Genomic DNA, 9,119 nt, shown 5'->3' with positions numbered 1-9,119 from the left:
ATGCTCATGCCAGGCCTTGCTGCAGTGGCAAACACCACTGTGACACCTGCAGCTCAGTGCTCACCCGGCCAGAGAACAAGACCCCGGATTGCTGCAGGTTATCCTCTGGTGCCCTTGCCCTTGGCTCTGGGGATGGGTAGAACCCTCCTCTTCCTATTGGCTAGGGCTTGTCACCAAGAACACCATATTCTGAGGCTGTCTACACCTCTCCCCATCTTCTCCTACAGGTTGGGGTTGGGTGATGCATGAGTTCATTTCTGTTACTAAATGAAGTACCTGGGACAGGCTAACTATAAAGAAAAGAGGTTTGTTCAGCTCACAGTGTTGGAGGCAAGGGCCTGACAGTGATTGGCATGTGTGGAAGGAGGCGGTCACACGGCAAGACAGGAGGCCTGAGAGAGCCCCAGGTCCCAGGATCCCCTCTGCAGGCAACATCCCCAGTGAAGACTTCCTGTGAGGCTCTGTCTCTTACAGACCCCCACCTCCCAACCTCGGCACCTTCAGGACCAAGCTTCCCTGGGGACAAACCCCAGCTGCATCCAGATGGTGGCAGGTGGGAGAGGCACAGCTCTGGAGGGAGCTGCTGCTCCCAAATTATCCAATGAGGCTTGCATTAGAAGGTGGGATTCCTAGTGCATTTTGCCCTCACTTTTGGGTAAAAAATATAATCTTGACTCACTAGGAAAATTCTGTTTTCTGGGAAGCCCTTGCAGGTAGCTAAACCCACACGCAAGTACAGGCTTGGGGCAGCAGAGGGAAGTGGAGAAGCATGCAGGAGGCCTCGTCTTGTTGCCCAGGGTGCACCCATGGGTGGCAGGGACTCAACTACTTGAGCCATCATCTTCTGCTTCCCCGGGGGCAGTAGCAGAGAGCTAGATTGGAAGCAGCATCACTGGGACTCAGAGCAGCACTCCACACAGGATGTGGGCATCCCAAGAAGCCACAACACCTGCCCCAGATGTGGCTGTCTTAGCTGCCATGTCCAGCAGCCATCCCTGGACTTGGTATCTTATTTTCCCAGTGTTGACCTCAGGGTATGTTATGAAGAATATACTCAATGCATATTTGCTGAATAGTGAATCAGGAGCAGGAACCACTGGTGGCTATCTCCTTAACCATTTCTAGCATCCCGCTAACCTTTTCTGAGCTCTTAATGTGCACCAACTACTAGGGGTGGGAGGTGGATTAGCATGGCCACCTACAAACAAAACCTGGGATAAAGCAAGGACCCTGTCTTTGAAGTGAGCAGCGGGGTGGGAGATGGAGGAAAGCCCCTGGTACACCTCCTACCTGGGCACAGCCCTGGCCGGAACTGTTGCAGATGAGCTGGAATTCAAGTCTTCAGGTCTTCCGTGTGGCATGAGGGTCACCCAGGCAGCACTGGAGTTGACTCAGAAATGCCGAAATTCACCATGAAAGTCAGTGGAGAGAACGCTCATTGCACTGGAGGAGGAGGTGTGTTTGAGGTAACAAAACCCACAGAGGTCTTAGCTTCTCTTCAGCTGCACACTCTCCCCCTGAAACGGCCATGGCCAAGTTGAGCTCTGAGGCTGATTCCGCTTCTCCCTCCTCGTGACATCTCGCCAGTTCCCTCAGTGTGGGGAGCAACTCGGACTAGACTAAGTTACTGGAATTAAGACTTATTCTCTGCATCTGCTCTCCCACAATATGGCGCTGGGAGAGGAGTAAACAGCTTCTACACAGCTGCCTCCAGTTCAACCAATAAACAGCAGGACCTGCTCCTGACTGGAGGAGAGCAGCGTACTCGGCGTGTGGGCAGCAGAGTTGGGATTGGTGGAAGAGGGCTATAAAGGAGGAGAGAGACAACATGCACCAGGAACATCTAAGAGGAACACCAGTGCAGCCCCCGAGAGAGCCGGCCGGTGGTGTGCCGCTCCCCCGTGGAAGTGGGGAATGTGGCAGGGGGAACCACCCTTCCACGGAGGTGGAAGGGACGGTAGCCAACCCGGGAAGAACCAGCAGCAAACCCGGGGAGGGCCGAGCAGACGAAAGAACAGCGCAGGGTCCTGTGTCGTTCCTCCACGAAGAGGGGGAGCGACACCTCAGCACAGCTCTATTTGGGTCTTCAGATGGGGTCAAGTGAGTAACTCCTCCAAGCACCTGCTGGCTGATGGATGGTGCCGCCCTTGTGACTGTAAGCTGTGGCCCGGCGGTCCCAAAGAAGGGAGGCACACAAAGAGGTGGGCACCGGAGGTGAGGGGTTAGGGGCTGCAGGTTGTAGACTCCTCACTCCCCGAGAGGACACTGCCTCAGCCCCTTCCATGCCCCCTAGATGCTCCATACCACCCTTAACCCCTGAAAGAGCCCGGGGCGACTTACCCTGAGGACCGGGGAAGGATTCTCTGGTCTCACTGGTGCTTTCTGGAATCAAATAAAAGGCAAGAATAAAACAGATTGCCTGGGCGACAGAAGCTCCTGGATTTCTGTAAAACAGGTACGGGGACAGCACGGCAGCCACCCCCACATTCTACCTGACCCCTGGGGGCCACCAACATGGAGCCTTGGGTCCAGTGATCGGGGTGAGCAGAGGAAGACCGAGGGTGTCACAAAGCTGCTGACTGATCAGTGAAGACTGGCTAGAACAGAGGGCTTCCTCTGTGTGGGCCACATGGTACACAGGTCCCTCTGTGGCTTGGGAATGCCCACACCCCAGAGCTAAGGTGGTTGGCTTGGAACAGTCACATCAGGTGGTACCAACACCAAGGCTGCACCGCACCCCACATGAATGCTTACACTCAGAGCACACGTCAGTCTGGCTGGTGGCGTTGATCTCAGCAGTCTACAGCTCCAGAGTAAGCCCTAGAAGAAGAAAAAAGTATTTGGCTGCTGTCCTTGGAAGACTGTTCAGAGGGACCTCTTTTTTTTTTTTTTTTTTTTTTTTTTGACAGGCAGGGTTAGACAGTGAGAGAGAGACAGAGAAAAAGGTTTTCCTTCCGTTGGTTCAAACACCAAATGGCTGCCACAGCTGGTGCGCTGCGCCGATCCGAAGCCAGGAGCTTCCTCCAGGTCTCCCATGCGGGTGCAGGGCCCAAGGACTTGGGCCATCCTCCACTGCCTTCCCGGGCCACAGCAGAGAGCTGGACTGGAAGAGGAGCAACCGGGACAGAATCCGGCGCCCCAACTGGGACTAGAACCCGGTGTGCCAGCGCCGCAAGGCGGAGGATTAGCCAAGTGAGCCGGGGCGCCGGCAGAGGGACCTCTTTTTGAAATGTTTCACAGCTGTTATTTCCCTTCTGAATCACCTGAGCCTAATTCGATTTGTGGCACATTTTTCTTTACCAGATTGTTTCAAAAGGCGAGTTACCTACCCATGGCTCTCAGCAGTCTACGTTTGTTCTGTTGGTCTTGGCCGTTTACTGAATTGTAGGACAATGGAAAGTCCATACACGCCAGAGGTACTGCTTCCACGTCACATAGTCCTTCAGACCCATGGCGTGACAGCAGCCCACCAAGATGCCGTGTTCCATCTCCAGGATGCTGGAGGTGACAGGTTAACGGTTGTCTCCATGGCCAGGTAGGTCCATGATTATATATTTTTGGGGGAAGACAGAACTAAGAATATCCATTAGTTATAGTTGTGGAAAAAAAAAAAAAACCAACAAAAATGACCTGACTTCTGAAACCAAGCCACCCTCAAACATCACAAAGACTATTTATAAAGCAAAATAAGACTCCATTGATATGCATTTCCTTCTGGTTTAATGATCTTCCCACCCAGCTCCCATTCCCTGTGTGGTTGGTAGTGATGTTAGAGAAGGAAAAAGGATAAAAAGCCACAGGAAGTAGACCAGAGGAAAAGTGAGAATTCAGAACATGTTGTCACCTCGCCAGGAAGGAACAAGAATCAGAGTCTTGGATTTCCGGGAGTGTGGGGGAAACCACATCGCACAGGGAGAGTTGGTGAAGCTGCAGCATGGACTGTGCGTCTGCTCCATGCTCGGGAAGAAGCCAACAAAACAGCAGCAGCCTGTGGCAGGGCCAGGGCCCAGGCTGCAGAGGGAGCCGATAGAGTGAGCAAAGCTGATGCTCGCCTCTGTCAAGTTTCCCCTACCTTCCTTATTTCTTTTAGATATTTTCTTTCCTCCTCATCTAGCTAGCAACTTGATTACTGTGAAGATATTAATGGAGAGGCAAGATTTATTTAATGGTTTCATCTTACAATGTGCCATTTTCCTGGGAAACTCTATTTAAAAGAAAAAGGGGAATGGGATTTGCTGCTGTGGCGAAGGTGCCATTTAGGATGACAGCATCCTGTGTCAGAGTGTCTGGGTTCAAGCCCAGCTCTGCTCCCGATTCGATTCCTGCTAGTGCACACCCTGGGAGGCAGCAGGTGATGGCTCAAGCAGTTGGGTTCCTGCCACCCTCATGGGAGACCTAGATTGAATTCCTGGCTCCTGGCTCTGGCCTCACCCAATCTCAGCTGTTTTGGACATTTGGGAAGTGAACCAATGAATGGGAGACCGCTCTCTGCCTTTCAAATAAATTTTTAAAAATTACTAGCAGGTGAAACAAGAACCTGAGTAAATGACACAATAGACATACGTGAAATCCTGACCCTTGTCAGAGTTCTAAGTTAATAAAAATCTCTCTTACCTTTTTCCAAAGTCCACAGCAGACTGCCCTGCATGAGGGCCAGGTCTGCTACTCACGGTGTGGTTCACAGAACAGCAGCATCAACACCATGTGGGAGCACCTGAACCAGCATCTGCAGCCTCCCAGGTGCACACCAGCAGGGAGCTGGGTTGGAAGTGGAGGAAGGACTGGATCTCAGGCACTCCAATGGGGGATGGGGACGTCCCAACTGGAGCTTAACCTGCCGCACCATAACACATGCCTAGAATCTTCATTTTCATAAAATCTTCTGATGATTCACATGTACAGTAAAGTTTGAGAAATACTGATATAAACAAGTTTTTTTTAAAGATTTATTTATTTGAAAAGCAGAGTCACAGAGAGAGAGAGAGAGAGAGAGAGAGAGAGAGAGAGAGACAGAGAGAGACAGAGAGGGATAGAGAGATGTTTGATCCACTGGATTACTTCTCAAATGGTTGCAACAGCTGGGACCAGGCTAGGTTGAAGCCAGGAGTCAGAAACTCCATCCAGGTCTCCTACATGGGTGGTAGGGAGCCAGGTACTTGGGCCATCTTCTGCTGCTTTTCCAGATGCATTAGCAGGGAGCTGGATGAGAAGTGGAGCAGCTGGGACTTGAACTGGTGGTCATATGGGATGCACGGTATGGGATGTGGCTTCACCTCCTGCACCACAATGCAGGTCCCACAATTGGTTTTCAAACTGAGGGCTGCACTCATTAGTAAATCAGAAAGAACCAATTTAGTGGTTGTGACCACTATTAAAAATTAGAGGCAGTGCTGGCATCCAATATGGGCATCAGTTTGAGTCCTGGCTGCTGCACTTCAGATTCAGCTCACTGCTAATGAGCCTGGGAAGACAGCAGAGAATGGTCCTTGAGCCCCTGCCCCTGCATGGGAGACCTGAATGAAGCTCCTGGCTTCAGATTAGCTCAACTTTGGCCACTGTGACCATCTGGGGAGTAAACCAGCAGATGGAAGACCTCTCTCTCTACCTCTCTGTAACTCTTTCAAATAAAAAAAAAAACTTTATGGCCGGCGCCGTGGCTCACTAGGCTAATCCTCTGCCTTGCGGCGCCGGCATACCAGGTTCTAGTCCCGGTCGGGGCGCCGGAGTCTGTCCCGGTTGCCCCTCTTCCAGGCCAGCTCTCTGCTGTGGCCTGGGAGTGCAGTGGAGGATGGCCCAAGTCCTTGGGCCCTGCACCCCATGGGAGACCAGGAGAAGCACCTGGCTCCTGGCTTCGGATCAGTGTGGTGTGCTGGCCGCGGCGGCCATTGGAGGGTGAACCAACAGCAAAGGAAGACCTTTCTCTCTCTCTCTCACTGTCCACTCTGCCTGTAAAAAACAAAACAAACAAAAAAAAACTTTAAAAATTAGAGAAAATGAGTGCATCCTACATAGAAGGGATAATTATCTTTGAGCTTGTTTCAATTATGTGTGTGTATTTTATGACCTGGCTGGCTGCTTAAGGTAGTTTGTGCTTTATTCTTTAATCAAGTCCATCAATTAAGTTCATTAACTTAACCCTGATGCAGAGACATTGCATTAGAATGTGCTTCCTTCTGTGACCTCATTTTCAGCATGAGGCTTTCTCAGAAATTCATGTTGATCAATGACTATGTAGTAAGGACATACGTGACCTACTCCTTCTAGGAAAACACACTCAATAGCATATTCCTTCAATGAGATGATGTGCTACTCAATCTATTATGTTTCTCTTTTTGAGTACTGACTCCCAGTTATCTTTGGTCCACATGTGACACTAAGTAACAGCAAGGTTGTTAGCTTTGTTAGATGTATTCTTTCCTTTCTTCCACTGAAGACTATCGTAATTGTCTCATTATGTATTTGTCAGTTGCCTCATAGCAGAAAGCCAGAAAGATTCCAGGGGCCGGCACTGTGACGTAGCAGGTAAGGCTGCAGCCTGCAGTGCCGGCATCCCATAATGGGCTCCGGTTCGTGTCCCGGCTGCTCCACTTCCAATCTGGCTCTCTGCTACGGCCTGGGAAAGCAGTACAAGATGGCTCAGGTCCTTGGGCCCCTTCACCCACGTGGGAGACCTGGAAGAAGCTCCTGGCTCCTAGCTTTGGATCAGTGCAGCTCCAGCCATTGCTGCCACCTGGGAAGTGAACCAGCGGATGGAAGATCTCCCTCTCTCTGCCTCTCCTCTTTCTGTGTAACTCTTTCAAGAAAATAATAAATCTTTTAAAAAATTCCAACCCAGAGTATATTAGAAAATTGGAATGGGGGAAGCAAGTGGCTTTGTGTCTGGACGGTTGTCTTGGTGTGAGCTGCTGTGCCCTGGGGATCCATCAGTGAAACTGATTCCCAAGTGGGGAGAGAACGTGTGGCTACGTGTTTGCGGTACACCTACCCTACATGTCAAACTGACACCGTGAGTTAATGTTTATTCTGAAATACACCTTGGTCTGAAATGGTTTAGCTTTGTGACAAAAGGATGTATGAGAATATTTCAAAAAGCTTGTGAACAATGGAATTAAGTGTACGGGCAGGTGCTTAGCCTAGCAGTGGGGATGCTTGCATCCCACATGGACCACCTGGGCTTGGTTCCTGGCTCCAGTTCCTGACCCCAGCTTCCTGGCAGTGTCGACTTTGGGAGGCAGCAGGGATGGCTCAGTGGATTCCTAAATGGGTTCCTGCCACCTACATGAGTGATCAGCATTGAGTTCCAAGTTCCTAGCTTTGGCTCCAGCCCAGCCTCGGCTGTTGTGAGCATCCATAAAATGGGAACTCTGCTTCTCAAATAATTTTTAAAAAGATAAATTTTGTTGCAGGAAAAAAGGGTCAAAATTCATGCATAGTTTTGTCCTAATACGCATTTCCCATGAACTTTTTGAAGACCCCCTCGTATAGACACTGGCAATAACAAAAGTACCTACCCAGTGGCATTTGGTGAAGAGCAAATATGTTAAATGAATCAGACTTACTATAAAGCTATTCAACCCCTATCATGCACTGGTTACTGTGGCAGACACTGGGAATAAAAAGACAAAATTTCTCTCCTTAAGCTAGGCATTTCTACTTTAGCAAGGAATCAGAACAAGTAGTAGCAAGTGCTAACACAGTCCAGGGTCAACCAACAAGTACACTGCTCCTAGTCTCCTAATGGTTTCCTTGCTTCTATCATGGTCCCTTCCAACGCCTCCACCTGTTCATTAGGTACAAAGTCCTTATGTGGGGCACTTCTGGCTGTCTCTCCAATCCATTTCCTCTCCTCTGCTCCCTGATTTTTTTACAGCCACATCAAACCCACTGCCAGAGTACGGTAGGCAGGTTCGCCTTGGCATCTTGCTGTCACTTCCTCCCAACACACCACATGGCTCCCTCTCTTTCTCCATTAAGGTCTCTGCTCATCTACCACCCCAGTGCCAGTGAGGGTCTTCCTGATGAACTCCCCCACCCCCACAAAGTAGATTCTCCTACTCTCCTTTACTCTCTACCTGACCTGATTTTCTCCATTTCAACACTGGTATTGATTGTCATGGTTAACATTATGAGTCAGCTTGGCTAGACCACTGCACCGAGATATTTGGGCAAATATTCTCCATGCCCCTGTAAAATAATTTTTATATGAAATATTTAAGTTAGCAGACTTTGAGCACAGAAATTATGCTCCACCATGTGGGTGGGACTCATAGCCAACCAGTCCAGGCTGTAATGGAAAAAACTGACCTCCCTCAAACAAAAAGGAGTTCTGCCAGCCGAGAGTCTTTGGACTTGAACTTCACTCTTCCCTGGGTCTCCAGCCTGCCGACACACCCTGCACATTTTGGACTTGTCAAGCCTTCACAGTTGTGTGAGCCAATTCCTTAAAATAAACCTCGGTTTCTAAGTGCACATGGCCTCTGCTTCTCTGGAGAATCCTGAGACTTACCAGGCCGTGTGCCTCAGCAGCAATGTCTCAGTCCATGCTGCACTGCACACACAGTGGTGGTCCCGAAAGCTTTCCCTGCCTAGTGCCTGCATATCTGAGTTTATGTAAGCATGCACTATGTGTTCACATGACAATGAAGTCACCTGATGAGCCCTTGCTCATAACGTGATGCCATCAAGTCAGGCATGACTGACTTCCTGGACCAGAAGCGTGCTCCCCAAGACCAGGGATTCTGGACTGTTCACCCATCCACCCTTGACCCTCAATATTTTTTTAAACTTTGAATGAAGTAAATGAGAATTTCAAGTTGGACAAAACGCTACGGGTGAGAAGTCAATGGACAGGAAGAAAATTTCCATCTATGTTGACTAGCATCCCCTCAAGTTCATGTCTACCTGGATCCTCAGAATGTGACTTTATTTGGAATAGGGTCTTTGCAGATGTAATTAAATTGCAGAGGTCATACTGGATTTGGGAGGTCCTGATCCAATAGCTACCATCGAGATACAGAGGACTCAGATGGGACAGTGCTGGAGACCATGTGACAACACACACACAAGAGTAGAACGGTGGAAGCAACGGATACCAAGGTTGTGGGTGACCACCAGAAACT

At 49.8% G+C, this 9,119-nt stretch overlaps 1 long non-coding RNA gene across 1 annotated transcript; it reads right to left on the bottom strand.

The window, feature by feature from the left end:
- Positions 1-1,314: 1,314 nt before the first annotated feature.
- On the bottom strand, positions 1,315-3,616 carry LOC127492281 (uncharacterized). The gene is made up of 3 exons (XR_007921434.2): positions 2,755-3,616; positions 2,341-2,382; positions 1,315-1,443 (listed from the first exon to the last, which is right to left on the bottom strand). It is a non-coding gene; the product is annotated as an uncharacterized lncRNA (long non-coding RNA).
- Between the last annotated feature and the right edge of the window lie 5,503 nt (positions 3,617-9,119).

Source organism: Oryctolagus cuniculus, chromosome 10 (assembly GCF_964237555.1).
Source record: "Oryctolagus cuniculus chromosome 10, mOryCun1.1, whole genome shotgun sequence".
NCBI classification, from domain to species: Eukaryota; Metazoa; Chordata; class Mammalia; order Lagomorpha; family Leporidae; genus Oryctolagus; species Oryctolagus cuniculus.
Note: the sequence above shows the minus strand (reverse complement) of the source record. Positions and strands in the feature narration are given on the sequence as shown.